We start from the raw sequence: 24,432 nt of genomic DNA, 5'->3' as shown, positions 1-24,432 counted from the left end.
TTCTGTGCATGAAGGTGCCTGGTTGAAAATTCAAGTGTGAGAGGAGAGCTCTTCCTGATTGGTGGGGAAGTTGGTACTTTGAATATTCACTCTTTACAATTCACAGTAAATTACAGGAAAGAAAGATATTCACTGTTGGCTATCGATGTGTTAGCATGTATTTTCCAGAAGATTTTATCTTAATTTAGAATAATCACACACAAAATTAAATCTTGAAAACTTTTACAGATTGTAAAAATTGGTTCCAAATTTTTTTGGAAATCTATTTCCTTTAAACTGAATTTCATTTTGTATCAGCTCAAAAATATACAGCAATGTCATACCATTTCATGGGTCTTTAGAGACTGTAATTATCCTTTCTTGATTATATAATTACTTTTAACTTCCTACTGTATTTTCTCATGCCTTCATCTCTCTTCCTTAGTGACTTCAACAACTTTGTTGAAATATCCTTTTTGCTTTAGCTCCTGACATTAGCTACCAGAAAAGCTTATATTTCTGGGTTTAACACAGAATATTCTCCTGTTCATGTCATGATGATTTACATCACTTGAAGGGATGTTTCTGTTGGGCTCAGATCCTCTGCATGTCCCTAATGCTCCTGGACACCTCATGGATTCCAGGGAGCTCCCTGGCAGTGCAGAAGTCCCTGGTGCTCCCTGCTTGGAAGGGAATGGGTGCCAGGAGACCTGAATGGCCAGCTGAACTCTCACAAGTGTGAGAGTGGCTTGGACAGAAGGTCAGACAGAGGGATCAGGGAGACCAGAGGGTGAAAGAACCTGATGGAGGGAAATTCAGTTAATTTAGCTTTTATTTTCCTGGTTTGGGGTTTGTTGTTTTTTTTTTTTTTCATTTGCCAAAAAATTAATAGAGTCTGAATGAAGGACATTATTTGCATGTCTTATCACTTCTGAAGAGAAGGAATTGAATTCTACTTCACTGACCATACACTGAAATCAACAGGTAGTCCAATGTTTTGTTTAAAAACAAATAAAAATATCTCTATATGATTTTGCATTTCATTATTGACAATGCATTGGAATCCATCTTTATAAATTAATATATTGTATTTAATTTGACAGAATCATGGAATAATTTGGGTTGAAAGGGACCTTTTGCTCAGTTCTCTCAAGCAGATCAGATTGATCAGGCCATAGTCCAGTCAACCTTTGAAAATCAGCTAGCTTGAAGACAATGTAATGCAATTGAACAAATCTAATTTTATCTACACTCATGAGGAAGATTCTTACATGTAACCAGAATCACGTTGCTGCTTATGACCATTGCCTCTGAGGCTCTCTCCATAGGACTCCAAGGCTATAATCTCATGTTCTCTGTACTCTCCTATCCAACACTATAAACATCATCTCCCCTTCCCCTCTTGTGTCTTCAGCCCTAAACTCAGCCCTCTCCATCTCTCCCACTCGTGCTCCAGCTCACATTAAGGACATTTAACATTATTGATCCCCAAACTACACTGGTCACACCTGGCCACCAGTCTTCCCATCACAACCCAGTCAGTTTTCCACCCATGTTTTCCATCCTCTGCCCCTCTCTGCACTGACTGAGCTGACTGTAGAGAACCATGCTGAAGCCCTGCTTAGCCCACCACCAGGCTCTCCAGTGTGTCCGTGTCTTCCTTGTCCCAGGGAGCCCAAAGCAGATGCAGCACTCAAGTTGTGATCTCAAAACAGAGGGGGAAGATCACTCCTCTGAAGCTGCTGGCTGCACTTTTGGTAATGTGGCACAGTATGGGGTTGGCCTTCCTCACTGCAATATCATCTCTGTTGTATTATATAATCTCACACAGCCTTTCCAGGGAAGAGTTCCTGCTGAGCAGAAAAGACACAGCTATTCTCTCACAGCATTACTATAGCAATCAGTTTGTTTGATTTTGCCAGTTCTGAATATTCCAGGAGATAGAGCAATGTCAGTAATCCAAAAAGAAATGAAGGCTGCATAGTGACCTGCCTTACTTCACCAAACTACTCAAAACATGATCAAATTATTTTTGATACTACAGGTAAAAAAATTGCAATGATTGAAAGCTACTCTATGACTGATTGCAAAAACTTCTGTTGTTTTAGATATTCATTACTTACAATACTCTTGTAAGAGTTCTGTGACAAACTTTTAACTCCCAGTTAATCCTTGTGCTGTTTTTTAAAGTCCACGTGGTATCAATCTACTGTAATACTTTGGAAGACACACAGCACTGTGCTGGAGAGAAATCCATTTTCTGTTAGACCTTCAGTGCTCCATGGGTCTGTGTAGATTATTTTGCTAACTGATAGAAAACAGATTTATGCAATACTATTGCATCACTGGCATCTGGATGACAATTGATGTATTTGGTCTTTAATGAGTGCAGCAAGAGACAATAATTCAATTTTCTTTAAATGATTCTGAGTTGAAAAAGATGCAAGTATTTCTAATATTGACAAAATGGAACACCTATCAGCTCAAGTCTGTTTGGTACATAGTACAATGAATTCATGGGAATTACTTGAATTATTTAAGTCAATGTCAAAGCTCCATAGCCTAATTTTTTAATTCCAAAATTCTGTTTCAATCAGATGGTCTTTAATTTGTTTAAAATTATTTTTCACAAAATTATCTATCAATATAGCAATTTTATGTGCAGTAAAGAGAAAGCAGGATGAGAGCTAAAATAAAGCTGTAGCAACAAATAACTTGTAGGATCAGAGCAGAGAAAACAGAATTTAACTAAGTAACATCATTTTTTAAGTAAAACATACGGGTTATTTTTACCTCTATATCAGATTTTTTTTTCCCTTTTTCTTTTTTTTCCTCAGAGCTTGTTCCTGAATTATTAGCTATAGTGACAAATACCATTTCCCCAATATGGGGACATTACATATGTACATATATTCTTCTATTACATATGTAATAGAAGATCAGGGAGAAAAGAACTTACACCAGGAATAAAACAGCAAAACAATCAGGCAACAGAGAGCTATGGTAGATCCTCCACAATTTGATAATTACATTATTTTCCAATAGAAAGAAGAACATATCACTGCTACCTAAAACTGCAGATGCCTCCTAACAAATGCAAACAGCAGACACAACACCCATCAAGGACCAGAGTTTTATGTTTTTTCTCTGTGGTTCCCCCTTGTTAATGATTTAAAGGAGTTTCAATGTGCATGTGCCTCCTCTGAGGATACCATTGCTTGGCTGGCCAGTCACCACCTGCATCCTTACTCCAACATCCACTCTCTTCCCACAATTCACATATGAGCAGGCAAAATTACCAAGGCATATTCCTGAAGGAGAAATTAAGAGCAAAAATTGGAATAATTTCTTGCTGATTTCAGTCAGTGTTTAAGGTACCTTATATTACACTGGCAAATGCTGTGGAGGTTTGCCTAGGTGAGAAACAGCAGGAACTACCACTCAATGTCACTTTCTGGACCCAGAAGTGACTCTCCCTGGTACAGCAGAGTTCAGGGACACCAGCAAATTCAATGTCATGCATGGCACAGCACAACTCACTTCCCACTTCAATTTCCAGCCTTTGAATGGGATTGGTAGAGATATTTACACCAATTCCTGCTGCTCTGAGAAAAAGGATAACTGGCAAGGTTGTTATGCTCATTTTGCATTTAGGCCTGAAATATTAATAGCTCACATACATGGCAGTGGATTGTTAGTGGGAGCAATGTACAGTATTTTGAATGGCCACCTACATATTTAACTCATACTCCAGACTACAGAGTCAGAACTTCTTTATGGTTGCTGCTCTTTTGTTATTAAAAATTAATTCCATTTTTATTTAGGTGAAGAGTGCAATGCCATTAGTATTATCTGTACATAGTGTACCTTTGGGCTAGGAAAAGCAGGGAGGGAGAAAAAGTTAACTTTAATGAGCACTTTCTAATTTTCTTTTATGCACTACAGCATGCACACAGTGACACACCAGGTGTGCTCCTGCCATTCTCAGATTTCAAATGGTTCTAGTTGGCAAAAGAATGCCAAATTCCCTCAGAAACATCATCCTAAAGAGAAGTCTCCCAAACTTGGTGCATCCATCTCTAAATATCAACCATCCTTGCTTGAGAAAGGCGTGAACCTGGATTATCCATGCGTTGCTAATTAGCGTGTCATTTAGGGATCACGACTCATCTATTTTCCTGCCATCACTTATTAAGAAATGGTGTTTTCATCAGTCCACTGGTTCACAGCTTGTATACAAAAACAGTTTTCTAGGTGCTAAATTTCATGTAACAGAATGTTTAACATTGTGAATAGATGGGAGAAATACATTTTTCAGATGCACAATTTCACATACCCATTCAAATATTATTTTCTGAGAAAATGACAGTAGCTCTTATCACAACAGACATGATACAAACCTTTGTGCTGGTGAACCAATTACGTGGTGTAAACTCCATAGTCTGAAACACCAAACCATTAGCTACAAGTGCAAAAGCAGCTCTCTCATGTTTGACACAGTCTAACTCTTTAGGTTTTTTCTTAAAATTTAAAAAAATAAAACCCCAAAACAATGAAAAAACTATAAGAAGATGTCAGGGAGAGGAACTTCTGGTAGTACAGCTGGAAATTTAAGTTTCAAAGCCATATAGGCAGGAAAGAACACAAATCAAGTGATAAAAACTCAGTGTTTACACGTAGGATCTCATATCCTGCTTTCATTCTCTACTTGACTCAGGACTAAAAGCATATCTCTTGTTTCATTTTATAAGGTACTTTTTATTTGTGCTTTTATTTTAAATCTTTTTTTTCTGAAATTCTACATAATGTGACACAAATTGCACACTGCAGAGAAAACTGTCTGTCTTGGTGAATGAAACCATTTTAATCTCAAGGGCTTTATTATCTGTTAAAATATATTTAAATATAAGCATTCAATTTTATATTGCTTGACTTTTATAGAGGAACTGTTTTACTAAAGCAGGATTTTGAAAAGATCATAATAAATACTTGTGACTTTGACATCTAAGATCCGAAAACATGAAGAAAGAATTACCTTAATTTTCAGAGTTATTCACATACACCAAAATATTTCCATAGGCCAGAGACCTCCTAATAGATTGTATTTGTTATGTTAATGCCTTCCTGATATATGTGAAACTGTATACACCTTAGAGACACACAAAAAACCAAGCACCCAGCACTGTTACATTTGAAACCGCTGAAGCATTTTAACAATTAATTGTATAATTCTATTATTCCTCCTGAAGCATTATTACTTGACTGTTCACAGATTATTGAATACAATACATTCATATATTAAGGAATAAGAAGGATAATCTGGTAGACTGCTGTTTCACTTTTGTTTTAAGCAGATGGCGCAATGGCAGCTTCACTTGTGTGAAGCTATTAATAGAAAAACAGGCAATTCTTCTTTTTTAACTCACTGCAGCAAGAGACATCTTTACTGTAACACTTGACCAAATTTCCAGCTCTGGTGTTAAAAGGATTGAAAAACTGAACTTTTTACATTAAGTCTTCCAGTGCTGTAGGCTCTTCATGCCTGATGTTTGATAAAGAAAAACTAAGATTCTTATGAAAAAGTAAAGAAGAAAATCATTGCAAGGCATTAAATTACTTTGAACATTCTGCATGAAACTTCAATCCATCAAATGGCCACTGAAAAATGAGGTAATTACCTACAATAATTTGCATGTTAAGAGCTAATACAATATTACAAAGTAAAGTCCAGTTGCACATTAATTGTGAAAGCAATGCATAATTTCCTGATTAATGTTTCATACCTAATATTCTTCCATGCTCTGTCAGATGCTAAATAACAATATGGCCAATCAATCTACAGAAAGCACACTCAGGCAGGGACTGAGCTGAGTCTCCATAAATCCTAATGCAACAACTGCAGCTACAATGGATGGTATTGTGAAATTTATAAAAACAGCTGCTCAAATTAAACTCAAATGATCTTTTAAATAATTAAACTTCGCAGTAAAATCATCTGAGGCACAATCACTGACTCTTCATACTCGGAAGTAAACCCCTGCTGCTTCCAAAGGAGGGAGCAGGGGGTGAGGAGGGAGCTGTGAGAGGGAAATGCACTGTCACCCCCAGCACACCTGGGCTCCTGGGGCTCTGTCTGCTCAGCCAAGGCTAAGCACGTCACAGAAATGATATGTTCAGCCTCTCCAGAGGAGGATTGCTATCCCTGCTCCTCTGTTGAGGCAGGAGGGAGTATTCCTCAAGGACTGGAACTCACCTGTCCTGTCAGCCAGAGACAGGGTGTCACGGCATTGAAAGAGCATCAAGCAAAGAAGTGAAAGGATGACAAAAATAAGGAAAACCAAAACCACCCCTAATAAATACTGCCAAAATGAGGGCAGCATTAACTGTCAGCAGCAGAAAACAAGTGTGGCCTGGAATTTCTCCCTTCTATAAGAGACAATTCAATGGCCAGATTTTTGTTAGGCATTAAAATTTAAGAGACTATTTATAGGATCAAGAGGTCGTTTAACTCTAAGTGGTTTTCTGGGAAAACCCTCTGAAAGATTCGACAGGCAAGTTACTAACTTGGTGTCATTCAAACAGAAGAATGTTTCCCAGAACTTGGCGAGGGTGCTTGGGTAAATTCTGAAAGCAGAGCTTTAAGACAGCAAATAGTCAGGCTCAATGAGTCAACAGGAAAAAACCAAAACAGTCAAAAACCAGATCTACTGACATTATTGGAAGTACTGGACACCTACAGAAAGAAGAATCTTCAAATAAAGAATATTTGACTTTCCCTGGCTGCTGAGGAATTTGTTGGAGACTTTGTGATCCAATGGATGCAGAAAAAAGGAACAGGAGTTTTTTTTTAATGAGCTATGCCACAAATTTAACAATTTAAATGACCTTGAGTTAGGCATGTGACTGAAGGGTGTCACTTGCCTCATTTGTAAAAGAGATATTATTCTACCTATTTCACAGTGTTATTTGGAAACTTGATTAATTTACAAAAATGCCTCCAGACTCTTGGAGGAAGGTGACTCTTAATTGATCTCCCTTAAAGCAGATGATTTTGATTAGAATAAAAATGGCACTAAAGCAACTGCAGATTTCCAAAGCCAGACTCCAGGGACAGATTCAATGCTGTCTGTTTTTTAATCCTTAGCTAAACAATAAATATTTGCTGGGGTGATAGGAATATGTTTTGTTTTAATTTTCCTGCCTACACAAAAGTTGTGTGATCATCTCTTCAGCTGTGAGAGCTGAGATTTCACACTACCAATGTGAAAAGGCACTTCAAAATTTAATTGACCTGACAGGTGTATTTTGAACCTTTCCTATAGAACAAAATCTGTCACCTACTGATGAAAATAAAAAAAAGGAACAAAAAACCCAAGACCCTAAAATGTGTTGTGTGGTTTAAAGATGTTCTGAGAAACTCAGTGGTAATTTTTTATATTCTTGTACTGTCATCCTGTATCGCCCTCCAATCTCCAGTTGGATGTCTGCAGAATCCTACTGGGAATCTCAGAAAACAGAAAAGCTGAACAGCTCTCTGCAGCAGGCAGCAGCAGCTCCAGTTTTACCAACAGTTTCCTTATTTTCAACCTTTCTCAAACTCTTTGCTGCACTTTCTTTGCTGGTTTTTTTTTGGAGGATTGCTCGTTGCATTCAGACTTTCAGGCTTGGCAGTTTGAATGAGTTTAATCACACTTCTGCTTTAATTTCACTACAGGGGCAATCCAGTGGGGCTTTTGTGACCATCATGACAGTAAATGGTTTTCCAACAAAATTTTTAAACAGCAACACTGTTTATTAACTATTGCAAATGTTTCAACTTTGTATTTAGTTTCCAGATTTTATGGCAAATCCTATTCATGTCAGTGAAGTACCACACAAAATAAATATCCCAAGGCATCAGAAGCAAGAGAAAATGAGAAGAATCACAGTTTATTTTACTCATGTCTTACTTAAGAAGTAAAATGCTTTCATTTCCCACTGTGGGGTGCTTCTAAGAGAAATTTAGAGATGTTTGTTTTTATTGTCCTGAGAAAATTCAGCTTTCACAACCAAATTTGTATGGCAAAATTATTATGATAATTATGTAACATTTTGTGGAAAGTTGCTTCAGAGAAAGTTCTATAGGATACTAAAAGAATCCATGTGTACTATGCTGTACCTTAAACTCTAATCAATCAGGGATTGATTGATGTAAACACATGTTTTCAATAGTCACAAAAGTAGAAAAAAATAAGGTAAGCACTTTTAAATACAAGAAAACCAGGAATTTCTAACATAATAAAGTTTCAAACATCTCCATCACATGCATAATATTTTAAAGGTGTGTGTCATTGGCTGTTAAATTTTCTGTTTTGAATGAGCATATGCAATTTTTTCACTGTTCTCTTTATCTTTCTTTATTTACCATTAGCTAATATAATTAGATTTAGCAACCCATATTGCCTACTCTTAAGAGCAGTTCCACGAACACCAGAAAGAAAAAAGACACATTTTGTAGATAATGTGTGTCATAGTGTATGATCTAAATAAACTTTTCCACATAGAACATCCTCACTTATCTTTTTAATTGCAAGTAATGTGAAAGAATATTCTCTTTATCTTCAGAGGAAAGAGAATTCACTAAGCTGGTTCCCTCTGCAATTTATGGACAAGGAATTGTGAAATACACAACTAACAGAGAAATTAGAGGGGAAGAAAAAAGAACTCAAATTGACTGGAACTATCTACAAAAATTATTATTCTATTACTCTTGGTACTTACACTGAAACTGCTCTTGTTTGTTGCCTCTGCAGTAGTTTCTCACACTTGTTGAAGTAAATGAACATCTTCTCATAAAAATAGATGGAAATGGAAAAGATAACACAACTAGAAAAACTAGTTCTTAAATGTATTCAGAATCTGGTCCTAAAAATACAATACTTTGCAAGGAGCTCTTAGTAGCCATGATATTACTTAAAAAGTAAATAATTACTCATCAGTAGTTATGTACAGGACAGAATAGATAGTTTGGGAACCAATACTAGACACATTCCACAGAAAATCTTTGAATTTTCACAACCAGCAGGTATTGCTGTCACTGTAACTGTGTTTGTGCCTGACCATCTACCACAGAGATAAAGTGTCAAGGTACCTTTCCTTTTCATCACCTCTCTAGTTATAGTCTTGTCTAGTCTCCAATTACTCAGCAGCCTACACAGAAAGGGAGAGGCTAGAAGCAGCATTCACTTGCTAATTATCTTAACTGCAGGAGAAATGGAAGTGTCTTTTTTCCCTTTGGTACAACCACTGTTACCTTCCTGACTACAATAAATACCAAAACCCAGTAGAGTATTTCAATTATTTAACTAGGAAATATATGTAATAGTCTTATATCTAAATATACATATGCATATCTATGCATATTTATATATCAGTAAAAAGATAATGCCAGCCTAGAACAAATTCTAATGAGATAACTAATCTTCCATTTTCAGAAAAAAAAACAAAAAAAAAACAACATTACAATCAAAGACAGAATTCCAAACCCTCAGGATTCATAATTTAATTACAGAGTAACAGCTGACAGTGATTAAATAGCTGGACTGAACCTCAGGCTGGCTATGTGTTGTTTGTCACTCACATCATCCATTTCCTTTCCTTGCTTTACCTTATCTCACCTCCTTGACTTGTTGTTTCCCTCAGCTGCTCACCTTCCCCAAACTCAGCCTAATGCAAAGGTCCTTGTGGTTCTTTCATTTAGGCCCAGAAGCAGAGCTGGGCAGGTTCAGGGGGTGCTACAAAATGCACACATGCTCCAGCCTCTGATGGAGGTTTAATTACCAGAAAGCCTAAAAGGGAAAAAGGCCTAAGAGAACCCCTCACCATTCCTGAAACCTGGCTTTATCCATAAGATATTTACATGGAAAAATGTCAAGCCCTATTTCCAGAGAAGAATTCTTCTCAGACAGCCATCACCTCACTCTCTGTGCTCTGTCACCTTCCTCAGCCTGCTCAGGAAAACATTCACTTAAACCCAAGCTCAACATGCTGTAAGCAGATGAACCTGTCTCAAGCGAGGAGCTCTGATGTGATGGACTCTTATTGCACAAATGTGTGTCACATTGTGCCAGAAATCAATCAAAGACAAGCCAAATAACCCTCTCATGCTCTTCAGAAACTCAAGTCAGCCTCCCTCCCACCCAACACACTTAGAACCACCTGTGCTAAAGGAGAACTGAATTTCTGTATTTTCACACCCATTACAACTATGATCTGCTTAAGGACCAGGCAGACCCTTCATTTCATTTAAAGTAAGATACTTAATGTTTTTTGATTAAAAACCTTGAAACTGTTATAAGTGTATGTATTTTTCTAAAATGGACCCAGTGTTTTAAAGCACTGTCAGAAGAAAGTTCATTAAAATATGTTTTGTTCATGACAAAACCCATAGTTTTTGTTTGGATGTGAGAGAAACCCAGATGATGATAGGGACTACAAGTGCTTAAACACAAGGGACTCTATGCTATTGCAGTTCTGGTTTAGCCTGAATAATCTGTTGATGTTTTTATCTGCTGCTATAGAAACACTGAAAAGTTCTACTTGACCTTGCATATAACTTAACCATGAACTTATGGGAACAACATATGACACATTTTGTAGCAAAGTACAAGAGAAGATTAAAAAAATTAACCTAGACTACATATTATTCTCCATTTAGCAACAATTTTAAATAAGCTTTGCAGATTTCTCTAGCACTACAGCCACTTTCTAACACTTTCCAGCTGTACAGCTTGAAAAGTAAATTTCATCAAATAAGGGAGACAGTACTAGAATCTGACAAACAAAACCAATGTCAATGTAAATACTGTTTTAATTGTAATGTTTATACTGGTTCTGACTTCTAAACGATTTTCATTCTATTCCATTTTAAAGAAACAAACTCAAATGTCAATGCCATTTCTGTACAACAGTAGGAATTAATAGACTTCAAGCTTCTAGCAGGGATATTTTGATAAAAGCACTGTTATGAAAAGAAAGGAGTAATAATGATAAAAGCATTTGACAGATTTTTTTCAAACTCTGGGTCAAAATCCTTCTGAGGTACAAAAAGCCTTCAAGGAAGAGAAGACAACAAAAGAATAAGAATAAGCATAAGCATGAGCTGTAGGATTACACATATTCTTGCAGTTTTCTTCCCATCTCTTTCTTTCCCCTTATGCCTCCTTTTCAGTCTACACCACCTGATCTATTTTATCCAAGAAAGAATCACCCAGCTGGGGTATGTTTCAATGACAGCTGATGTGCAAGGTTTAAATGCTGTCTCCCCTCCACTTTGGCACGTGGGCTTGTCCTGGCTAGCATTTATTTTCAGGAGGTTTGCAAGAACAAATTAAAAATTATTTGGGAGGGCTTAATAAAAGAAGCAGCAGAAGTCATTCAGGCACTTACAGTGTTTATTGAAAACACTGTGATCAGCTCTAGCATTTACAGGAGAAAAGAGATTAAAATATGAATATTGTGATTCCTGGATACTGTTCTGTCTTGCAGATTTACACTCTTGTACAATCACTCTCACTTTATTTTGGTCTGATCCAATTTACATGAAAGCTAACAAATTCAGCAGCACAGCCTTGTCTCTGTGGGTGAATATATGTGCACATAACCCCTTATGCTTCAGCCTTCTTTAAGCTGGACTTGAAAAGCAAATGGTGCTATGAATGAAAATATATTTCTACATCTGTAAATTGACTGTTAAAAAAAGTTCTGAAACCTTTGTTTATCTTCTTTACTTCTTCTGTGCCTGAGAACAACTGTGTTCAGTTTCATATTGCTTTGGTTGCTCAGATCAAGCCCTTGATCAGCACATTTTGAACAAGAGCAATCTCTTTTTTCCAGCATACCATTTTCCAAAAATTTAGACAGACAGATAATTTTGACCAGAAAGTAACAAATTTCCTGCATGTTGTCAATCCCAAACCACAGCAGCTGCAGAAAATTCTGGCAGGTAATGCTTGAGCTCTAAACTTCTTACACGTTCAGAAAAATATCTTTAGTGTGAGTCACCTGATTTATGGGCTCTTACCCAGAGCTTCTAAATTGTGATGAGCAGTCAGATGTCTAAAAACAATGATGTGCACCTCAGTTACACACACAAAACTGCAGGAACAAAAACCTTACTGACACACCCTGATAACTGCAGCCCATTGTAGTGGCAAAAATCTATAGGTTAAATATGTATAGACCAAGAACCTTTTCCACTCTTTTCTGATCCCACCCATTAAATAGATTTCATAGCTAGAATGAGCCATATGTTCTTCTGCAGATGTGAAAATCATTAGATCCTTTACATGTACTTGATTTGGATTTACAATAGTTACTTAAATGCCTCAAAATATCAATGAAACAGCACTATGCTTTAACCCATTATTCATATTGATTTTTCTGTTCCTTGATTTCCAGCAAAACCCTTAAAAATCAGATTTTTCACAGTCTCTTGCTTTCAATACCCCCACAATTGAAAAAGATATTAATTCATCAAAATTTTAAAAAAAATAATAATTGAGAGGGAAGGGGAGGGTACAGGGGGTGTGGAGTAAAAACTGGGCTCATTTACACACTTCCATAGTACCTCTAAAGAAACTTCAAATTATTTTCTTTAAGGATTTCTAAGATCACAAATACATGCAATAAGAGGGAAGAAAAAAAATAAACATAAACAAACTCAAAATTTTGTGTAGAGCTGACCAGAAAAATTTGACATTGATAAAATGCTTTTAATTGTTTTTTTTAATTTTTTTAATATTCAACGACTTTAATTCAAGTGCTTTCATAACGATACTTTTAGTCATAAACAATATTTTCATGCATTGATGTAAACCACCTTCCACTTTACTAAACTGTCTTCACTAAAACAGAACCTTGGCAAGTGCAAAACTGATGTCAACTTGATGTCACCACCTGCATTAATGCAATAAAATAGCACAAGTATTACATATGAGAGGGAGTTCAGATGTGCAAACCTGCCAGTCAAAAATCTACTATTTCATCCACTGTCAGAGCTGATACACAATGCACAAATCTCTATAGACACCCAGGCAACAACTCACATGCTCAGAACACTTTTTTTCTCTTTGTGAGAAAATTTTTCACTACATAATTAAAGATAAAAGCAGAGATTGAAAGTCAAGGTGTTGGTCTCCTGTGCCAGGGCGATGCAAGAATGCCACTCTAAACCAAGAGTGCAGGGAAAGCTCTTACAAGTTCAGGTGGATGTCCCTGAAGCCACACAGCCATGTCCCTTACAGGTTCCAAAGCAGACAGGCACAGCACCAAACCTGACACAACAACCTGCCTTTGTGAGGAAATTCAGTGACACAGAAAAGTATATTTGACAAGTACACACTGAGTTCTGCTAAGAAATGTGTAGCTCTGTGTGTGTGTGTCTGGGTGGTGTCTGGGTTTATTTCTTTCTTGAGGGGGATGCTTTTTTCTTTGTATTTCAGAAAGATAAATAGATAGAGAGGGGATGAGTGCATACTGATGTAATTTCTCCCTTTCTAACCTCAATTTCTATGCAGCTGCATTCCCCCAGTACTGAACAAGGTGTTTGTTGCCTCAGCTTGCCCTCAGCAGTACACCCAGCTTTGCTCTGGGGACCAGACTCCAGTTGCTCCTCAGTTATCTTAATGTCACTTTCCACTATCATCACTGTAAAAAGAGGCCTTTGAGAAAGTTGAAATTACATTTCTGTTCCCTGTAAAATCTCTTCCAGAGAGCTGGTTTGTTCACTGGTGAGCCTCGTGCCAGAGCCAGCTGACATCACCTGGAACAAGGCTGAAGGCTGCTACTGGTAAATGTTAAAACTGTGTGAAAATCTTCCTTAACGTGTTTCTGTGGTTCTGGGATGAGAGATGAGCTATACATTACTCCTTACGTGGATATGTGCAATGGACAAAGAAAGAATGAGGCTTGTAGAAAGATAAAGTTACAAAAATCAGGGTGGGTGAATGCTGCATTGTAGAAAAGTTTGTCTCCCAGGTAAAATATGTATTATAATGAGGAAAGATTTTTGGGTGTTGCATGCATGCATAAGTTCTAAGTGCAGTATTTATCATTTGCTAAATCACGCTCATTTTTCTGCATTTTTCCAGCAGTTGCATCAATTGTCATTTAACTGCCCTAAATAATGTGTTCTCTTCCCTGCTGTATTAAACTATTTCTATCAAGGCTAATGATTTTCTGATTTCCACATGCCAGTGAGCTTGGCAGTAACAAATGACGCCTCTCTTTTGCATGTTGCAAGTAGCTTAAATTATATTTTACATACCCATTTAAAGGATCATTAGTTAAGTTAATATCCTTGCTATTCAGGAGGATCAAGCATTTTAGTAAAGGATAGTCTCACTATACATCTTCTGCTAGAGCTGAGTACATTTTTAGCAGCCTTGGCTTGTTAAACTCACACTCACTAGGTATGGATAGGATGTAGAAACTCCAGATATCTATTGTGTCCTCAGTTCTAGTGGCTTACTCTGAGGTTGCTGTTCCCCCCCAACGGAGGAACTACGTATTTCAAAACAGGACTCCAAATTTTTCATTTTTTACTTCTAAAATATTTTCTAAAAATAACAATACAAAGCAGCAGCAAACAAAAAATTGTGTCAGAATACACACTACAGCATTTCTGAAGGCAAACATCAGCCACAAAGGGACACATTTGTAGGCAAGGGCTTCCAAAGTCAAAATGGTACCCCACGCTCACTGGTGCATTCCCCTGAACTGTGTGTGACTGACTTTGAGGATATGAATTATCCCAGGCAGTGTGACACAGCAGGCAGCAATCTGCCAGTGCAATAGGAACAGCACTCACTGATGTAATCATTGACAAAATAAGCATTCTAAAATTGGGATCTATTTGTTCCCATTGAAGCACTTTCATGGGACATGGAATTACCTCTCATCTGAAATGAATAGCTTCCAACACACTTAGTGACAATGAAATATAAGGAGGGTATTTTGGAGTCTTACACAAAGCAAATACAGCAAAATAAATTTTCTTACTCCTCTAAAGTGAAAAGAATTTCATTCTCATTCAGAAAAAATAATTTTATTTAGCATTAGAATCTCCCTTAATCCTCTTTTATATATGTAACTTATGCAAACATTTTAAAAGGAAAAAAAAAAAAGACTTTCAGATTTGATAGAAAAATATTTTTTCTTTAAATTTTTAAAATTCAACTTTTCAACTTTCATAACAGCTTAAAATCTAAATTGTTTTGCTCAATAAATAGACAATTTGTTCCCCTTTCCCACCATCATCTTCACAACCCCTCCTGTTAATCATAAAGGAAAAAAAGGAGAAAAGTCTGGCTGGCAGGGGCTGAGTTAATGTAGAGAGGGAAATGGTATAAGAAAATGTTCTCTAAAAAGTCAAATGCAGGAAGCAGTTCCCTTCCCTGTGGCAGAATCAACATAGCAACAAAAAGTTTTGCTACAGCAGAGTACTTTCTGATACTTCAATGACACTTTTCTTGTTTTGGGGTCTAATTATCAAGTTTTTGTTTGTCAACTACCTTGTATCTCAATATATGCATAGATCCTGTACATTTTTAAGTTTAAAAAACACCAAACCAAAACCTGAAGAACAACAAACTCTGAGAGATAACAGAGCTAAAAGAGACCAAGTTGCTGTGTGAGCCACCACTCAGCTGAAAAAGGAGGTGCAGCTTCTGATGGCCATTGGTTTTTAATATGATTTTGACTATTTATAGCAAAAAGAAAACATTTGTGCTGAACTTTTCATCAGTTCATGCCACCAGTTATCTTTTCCTGTCACATTTACAGAGGTCACATTTTTGTCACTTCCACAGTAGGTCAGGTAAGTAAGCAGGATTGTGTAGCCCACGCTCTGCCAGTACTACAGCACTGCTTCCAGAAATATATTTCTAGGGATTTTAGGTCTGTGCATCTTTATTCCCAGCTGTGCTGGTACAGGGTAGGGCCCCAGCAGCATGCACAGGGACAGACCCTGTCTCTCCACACTCTCTGAAACACAGCAGAACACAGAGCAGATTCCAGCTGTCCTCCAAAGCTGGGGACAAGAATTGCAGATGTTGGTGAGCCATCAACAATTTTGCAGTTCAACTGCAGTGATATTGTCTGGCACAATTTTACCAATGAGCATCTGATTTTAGTTTCTTGTAAAAATATAAGCCTAGGTCACCAATACCCTGTGATGAAATTTTAATACGTATGTGTTTTTTCAAGTTATAAAACACTTCATTAAAATTAAAAATCAAAATTCTGGTTGACTGAAAAAATAATTGGTACAACTGAAATATACTTCTTAGCAAACATACAACCAAGAATATCAGCTGAATCTCCCTCCCATTCATAAGACTGATGTTCTTGGTGAGTGCACAAAATAAAGTAGTCTTGTAAATATTTACCCACCATGAAGTGACCTTAATCTATTATGGCCATTGGAAAATTGCTGATTTATGACACGAAGCAGCATCCTGGCCATACTCTGTGCAAAGTTTGACAGCATCTTTAAAAAAACCTCTTGCTGACAGCTCACCTCCCTTACTTCACCCCTCCCTCCCGTTTCTTACAGTAAATATTTAACTATTGTAACCATGTACAAACTTGTAATTGGACCTGAACAACATACAGCCCTTAAATATTAAGGAAAGAGTATTAATTTACATAGTCCATCTCTGAAGGGCTTGATCAGGAACAGAGGATAGAACCTCTCCCTCTGCCTCTGCCATGAATTTCAGGCGGTGTCGTGGTTTAAGCTCACGCAGCCACTCACTCACTCCTCCCTGGTGGGATGGGGAGGAGAACTGGGAAAAGGTGAAACTTGTGGGCTGAGATAAACTTGAGCCTGACAAGAGCCTCCCAGCCCAGCAGGGCACTGGCTGCCAGCTTACCCAGGACAGAGCTCTTCACCAGCCACAACAGGAGAACAAAACCTCAAACCAGACATGACTCTGATCACAGAGACACCAGAACTGATTCAAAAAGATTCTAACTAGGATATCTTACAGCTTCCATTTCTGGCCCAGATGATGCTTTACTCTTTTCAGCACACATTCAAAAGCAATGAAACACAAGACTTAGAAGGCTCATTGCTGCCATTACTGTACTGCAGGGTTTTTCCCACAGAACAGTTATATTCCTCACATTTTCAAATATTCAGGAAAATAACAAATTAATTCATTTAATATCATCAAATGAATACCATTACTCTGCACTGCTTTGAAGTATTTCTGAATTTAAAATGCAAATTAAATCTGAAGATTTTTTTTTCAGTTTATTCACGAAAAGATAAAGCCAGTCTACAAGAAAATCAAGTTAGCATGCCTGTCTTCCAGTAATACTCTTTAAGTCTTGAATTAAATGTTTGAAATGAAGAAAACATTGGTTCCCTCAGGTATAAGCCACCAGCTTTTCTTGACTGTCAAGTAGCCACAGTAAAAGGAAAGCCTTGTTAAATCATTATGCTGTAAGCATAGTATGTGTCCTCACTACCAATTTCTAAGCACCATTGCTCTTAAAAAGAAATAATATTAAACACAAGATGTATTCTATCTAGACACTGAGGAACAACTGAGTCCTTGTGGACTCTTAGGGGGTCTTTTTAAGTTAATTCAGATGAACTTAAGTTTTCATATACATTATGACCTTCCATTCTTTACATACATTGTTTAGACCTAAATTAATTCAGGTTTCCCACTACTCACACTACTGGTATAGTATTGGTAATAGCCTTGCAAACACAGCATTGCTATTTTAACTATGCCATAGGTAATGCCATAGGTATGAATAAGACTGTGGTTCAAATGCTAGCAAGAATTTACCAATTTAAGTTTTTGAAAAGGATAGAAACATATCCACAATCTCACTGTCAGCACTTCCCTCTGGTACCCTTGGTTTGGAGATTTACCAAAATATTTGCTGCTGGACTTGCCTGTTCCTGCCTATGATATCCTGACACAGAACATTTTTGTATCTCAGGGCTGTGTTTAACAGAATTCAGAGTGGCTCTGCTGATGAGCCAGTGCATGTGGCTGTCACACATAGGTAAAACCTTACAAAAGAAAGGCCTTGTAAAATCATGGTTCAGGCCTTGTTACTTCGGCCAAGTGTAGCTAGCAGCTAGCCTGGTAAGTTCCCGTGCAAAAACATCTTGAGAATGAAACATTAACATAACAAATTATTCTTGGGGAGAAAAACAAGTGCACCTGTAATAATGAGGGATCTGTCCCGTGAGAATGAGTAGAAATAGTATGTAAATATTGTTAGAGAGAAAAGCTTTGATTGACATGTACACTCACCATTACCAACCAGTGAGCTGAGTTCCTAACCAACTGGAATTAAGCACGGTGCCTTCTGAGAGCCAAATAAATATAAGCTGTGTGCAGTACAGATTTGGGCTATGATGGAAAAAGGAACAGGTGTCATTGTCCGTCCCTACTGTGACACATTGCTGCACTTTTATGCAGAGCCCTTGGTGTCCCTGCTCCCTCCAACATGACAGGACTGATTTGATGAGCCATGCAAGGCTTGCTAACCTTGATGTTATGGGAAGTTTCCTGCCTGACCATCCAGGAGCCACTGCTGCCTCACATCCACCCACCTGGGCTCGAGGGCACTTTGCAGGGGCAGCCCCAGGGAGCCCATGGATGCCCTGCTCACCTCCCTGCACACTCACACACCTTTACACTCACACAGTCAGATCATATTCCTTACTGGCTCAGACCCAGGTTTCCCATAACAGAGTCTCAGATCCTTAAAATAACTTAATCATGGTGCAACATCAAAGTACCTGCTCAAGCTGGTGCCATTCTATGACTGTGTGATTCTACTTCCCCTGCTCAGGAAGGTCCTGATATTTTATTTGAGTAAGTTTACTTGTCCTTCAGTCAACTATGCAAGCTCTCAACATTTTAGCTTTTCTTGACAGCTGCAAAAACTTGGGCAGTAATTCCCCAGAGTCCCATCACTGAAGAGCCCCTTCGCCTTCCTCTTTAATTAGGTCAAAACAGTAATTCTTTCAGTACTTGTTTTAATCAAGGGCAAATCAGGTACCAAGCAAGATACACTGGCCAGAGGTTGTTGTCATTGACTATTTTGAATGTAAATGAATACAAAATATATTATGGACATAAGGCATTTGAAAAACCATTAGCATTTTCTAAAATGTTCTTAGGTGGCATACAATGTTTACCTCCAAATGGAGGCAGTAGAATGAAAGATGATTTTTATTTTGCTTTTGGCCTCAAAAATGAACAAAGCTAGTGCACAGAAATGGTAACAAGGAGTTATCATAACCTGAGGGAATCTATTAAATTTCAATTAAGAGTATAAACTTCAGGCTATAAAACTGAAAGGGACAAACATCCCTTCAGACCAGAATGAAAGGCATCTTCAAAAATCAGATCCTAAAGGACTAGATAGATTAAATCCTTGCATAAGCCTAAAAATCCCAATTCACAGCCAGCAGAAAATAGAGCTAGTCTAATTTATTCATGGTGTATTTTATTGTATTCAACAAAGTAGAACATTATTTTGCTGTGTTGAGTTATAACCCCCTACTCATAGAGGTAGCTTTTGATTTCAGTTCCATTGCCTTGGGCAAACATGGCTGAGGACCCACAAGGCTGTGTCAGATGCTGATTGATTCATTTGAAACTGGAAGATAACAGAAGCTGCTCAAATTGACTGCAAGAAAAAGAAATGTGAATTGGGACATTAGGCAAATTACAAAGCATCTTTGTAATCTTAATTTTAAGAATTACTCTAACATGAGAAGCACAAGGATTTTAATTCAAAGTTTTCACATAAGCTTACTAGCATCAATTACAATTTATCTGTTGGATTACATTCTCTAAATTTTGGGGAGATCAGAGACTATATGAAGCCTATGAAACTGAAAGTTAAAAAGGTATGTTCTAGACACTCATTTATCATTTATTCATTTAAGAACCTCAATTTCTTTGGTGTTCAGCATGGGTTTCCCAAACAGCAGAGGGACCTCATTTAACACCTTATGTTCTTAACCTTTTTAGTAAGATATTGCTGATTTAAGGCCTCAAAGTTTATATGATGCCCTTAGGGAAACAGAGGAGGAGGAGGAGTGGCAGCACAGCCGTGTTGGTGAAAGGCCATGCACACAAAGTGCAAGTGACAGCAATCACAGAACCCACCTGTGGCACACAGCGAGTCCAGTGGCCAGGGGTAAGAGGTGCTTGCAGCAAACACTGCAACAGAGACAACAGAAACACATCTCCAGATTTAAATATCCAGAATAAAGGAAGGGATGATTTCCCAGCTCTGCCCTGTTCCTGCTCCTTAACCTCCAGCTCTCTCATTGTACCATCAGGCATGTCAGAGATTAGTTCGTACAAGAATTCTCCCCAGGGAGTAGTGGGAAAGAACAATTAATTGGTCAGATTGGCATAAAGACATCCTGCCTTTCAAAAGGGGTTTTCTGTGAGATGAGGCTCATTCTCATGGATTTTTAACACCAGGTTTGGTACCACTACATAGCACAGCTGCAAAGAAAATTAACTAAAACTGGAATTTAACAGGAAAGGAAACATAAATACTATCAACAAATAAAGTCTGGAGTACTGACAAGGCATAATTGTTGTTTTCTTGAATTCTATTAAATTGTAGATTTCTGCTTTGAAGACTTTCTTTAACTTGACAGATAATGCATACACCACTATGAAAGGTGAACAACAGACACAAGATAAAATGTACATTGTCTTTTATGACAGTTTATTACCTAGGAGTCCATTATTTGGAGAACAAATTTAAAATAAAAACTTACATTTTTAACTGAAATAAATACTCATACAAAACACATAAAAATTACTTACAAGTTGAAGCTGCTGACATTATTATTCATACTTGTCTTTCAGCTGAAAAGTAATGTGAATATTGATAGGAATTACATCTGCCATGCAGATACTCAGAAATAATACTACTCACTGCAGACTCCCAGATTTGTCATATCCTGAGTCCCCCTGTGATGCTTGAAGAGTAGAATGTGTGGAATGATAATAAAGCATTGAGACAAGAAAATTGTTCTTCATACACAAATGTTCAATTATTTTGGCTTATTTTTCAATTAAATTAATAATAATAATAATAGTAATTTCAATTTTTTTTGGCTTTCCTATTAAGAAGGGGTAATGTATGTAGGCTATTTCTCTGTGCTCTGGTTGAGGGCAGTCCAGACCCCAAGCACAGGGAGCCCTCAGATTCCTTGGCTCTCCCTGGGGAGAGTTTTGCAGTCTTGGACCAAGCAAAATGAGAGTTTGTTAAGTCTTGCTAAGCCATTCTCTCTCATTAATTATTATCATAGAGCACTTTGAGTTGGATTTGAGACCTTAAAAACCATCTCTGTCCAGTCCCAAGGCAGGGACACCTTCCACCAGACCAGGATAACCCCATCCAACCTGGCCATGAACACTTCCAGGGACGGGCAGCCGCAGCTCCCCTGGGAAACCTGTGCCTCACACAGAAGAACATCTTCCTTTTCTCTCTTCCAGTTTGAACCTCTAGGCCCATAAAGTTTCTGTATGACATTGCCAGTGCCCTGAGCCACCTGGGCCTGGATGAACAGCAGTATTTCCTTCACAGTTCCAAATCCTGACTGATTGTTAGGTCAGAAACCCTGCTGCAAATTTTGCCCATAGTGCACACTTAACTCCATAGTCCTTCTTTCCCGAGAACATTTCTGTACTGATAAGATAGTTTAAGATTTTTTCTTTTAAGGTTTTATGGTTTTTATTTGAAATTCAGATGTCCAATTCCTTTTAAACTGTGAATATGTTTCAAGGCTTTGCACTATCAGCAGTATCCTCCTTTGTTCTTTTACAGCAGCTGCCAATTTACAGCCACCTCCTTTCTCCCCTTTGCTCTGCAATCGAGGTACCACTATTATGGTGTTTTTCTACCAGCTAATACAACTGCTCTAATGTAGGCAATTGTGTTTACATTTATTTTCTGCTCTGTGACTCTTTTGCTTCACTGCCATAGAGAGAACACTTGGACATCCCCACGGGGAAAAAAAAAATATGCAGGTGAATAGATCTAAAGAATTTCCAGAGATATTTTGGATATTTTGGTCACTATTTTTTACACATCTACAATATTTTATGTGTGATACAACATATACTAAACATACATTAAGCCAATACCTACTTAGCATACATTACTTTGTTACACTGTGCTTTAACACAAATATTAAAAATTGCCTTCTAGATGCATTATAAGTAATTCTTAAACTTTTTTTACACCCCACTGCTATCTGAATATCCTATGGTTTTAAACACAGCACTGTACCTATGGCCTGACAACTTGCAAATTAAAGTGCAGGGTCCTTTTTCTGCACTGTCAGCAGAGGGAAAAGCACACTCCAGATGCTTGAACAAGCAGTACAAATACTCTGCCCCTCTGGTCCTTGCTCAGGAGCTACAGTTTGAGGGACAAAACCAAAAAGCCTTGAAAGCTACTTCTGAAAAAATTACTTTCCTGGACCCATAGCCCCATAACCCATCTGGAAACCATTTGTAGCTATGGTTGACTTTGAATTTGTGCAATTGCACCTCCAGCCTGCGAGCTGAGAAACAGCAGAACAACAGGCTGTGGTTTTCAGCTCCTTGTGCCAATTGTACTGACACCATTATCCAGGGACAGGATGAAAACAGAAGGACTGTGGGCACCAAAAATTGACCAAATATTGCATTTGAATTGTGCTCTGTGATTCACAACCTTGATCACAACCATGGCAATGGTTTCATGGAATCTTTTTAGTCATTACAGTCATACTTCATTTTAACTCTCCTAAAATGTGTTGTAAGGGCATGACTTTTCTCTTCATGTTGGTGTAAAAGCCCCACAATTTGATTATTAAAAAAAACCTAGCAACTTCTGAATCTATGACAGAATGTCTTATTTTTTGTGTCATTTGAAGATATTCATAAAATTATAGATTAACATTGGAAAAAAGAAAAACACAAGTCATAGTTGAAGGAGAAAACAGAAAGTAGTGATTTAATTAAGCTTTCTGAAGAGCCTTGAGATTAGTGAAGATTCACTGCTTCCATATACACAAACTTTCTTCCTGATGGGGAATTTTCCAACATACCAGAAACGAAACACCTGCTAGTGATGATTTTATTTTCAAAATTTGGGTGATCTTTAAATCCTCCTTTGGTTTGCTCTGTATAATTAGGGCATGGAGAGGTAGTAGGGAGACTTAAGACAAAGTGGTAGAGCTGCAGGCAATTTCTTTAAGGCTGCCCATCACAAATAGGGAAATGTTAAATTGGTAGGATGCAAAAGTAATGAAAATTCTGTAAGGATGACTCGCTGAAATATAACAATATACATTTATCTTGGGGAGGGATGAATCAGGGCTTGGAAAGTCTGCACGCAGAAATGAGAAGCAGCAAAGGTCCCTGAGCATTAAACAACAGCTTATTTATGTCCTGTTCTTTCACATAATGCATTGAGTGAAACACCTTGAGAATTTTGATAGCAGCAACTGAACGTGAGTACGAGTTGGTGATGCTGTGCTGTGTGAGATGGAGCCAGCAGTGAGGACTGCCAGGCCCAGGTTACTGTTAGCTCAGGGAATCTCTAGACTGACTTTCATTCATTTCACAACAGAGATATGTCTGTACAATGCATTGGCTATTTCTGATGAAATCTCTAGTCTGAATATATGAATATATCTACAGAAATTATGGACAGAAATGAGAATATAAAGTGCCCAAGTGATGGCCATAATTATACCAAAAAAATGTATTATTGAAAAAACCCCAAACAATTCCCTTTATGGACTTGCACCATAGTAGTTAAAGAACTTCAGCACAGAAATGCTACTTTCCTTACACCTCATCTAAATAGAAGCTGTGTTATGCAGAAACCCTCAGCACAGTGATTAGATATTCAGATTCTCCTGTCTATGAAATGGCTACTCCTTGAGTCAGCTTCCTTAGTTCCAATTTTACTTTGTTCACCTGCAAAACTTGAACTGCATGGCTAAGTGTTAAGTAGAACTAAAATACAAATAATAACGAGGGGTAAACAAATTCCAAAGTTTACTTCTTGCATGGCAAAGGTCAGAGTGCTGGATTAAATCTGACAAATCTCATCCTTAATCCCATTTCTCTCTAACCCACTTATTCTACCAATATTGACAGAGACAGCATCTGGAATGACACGCTTATCAGAGAGATTATGTAGTGTCTGTGAACCTTTCTGCTGAAGGGTAAAGGTCACCATGGGTTATTATTCGCATAATACATGAGGAAATGAAAAATTAGAGCTTCTTCAATCATTTTCAAAAGCTGGGGCTTTTTTTCTGTCGTTTATGTTTTAAATGTTTTAAATTATTTAAATGTTTAAACATCCAGCATTAATGGTTATAAGCATTAATCACTATGCAAT

This window comes from Cyanistes caeruleus, chromosome 15 (assembly GCF_971803275.1).
Source record: "Cyanistes caeruleus chromosome 15, bCyaCae1.hap1.1, whole genome shotgun sequence".
NCBI classification, from domain to species: Eukaryota; Metazoa; Chordata; class Aves; order Passeriformes; family Paridae; genus Cyanistes; species Cyanistes caeruleus.
The sequence above is the reverse complement of the archived record's forward strand: the minus strand, read 5'-3'. Positions refer to the sequence as shown.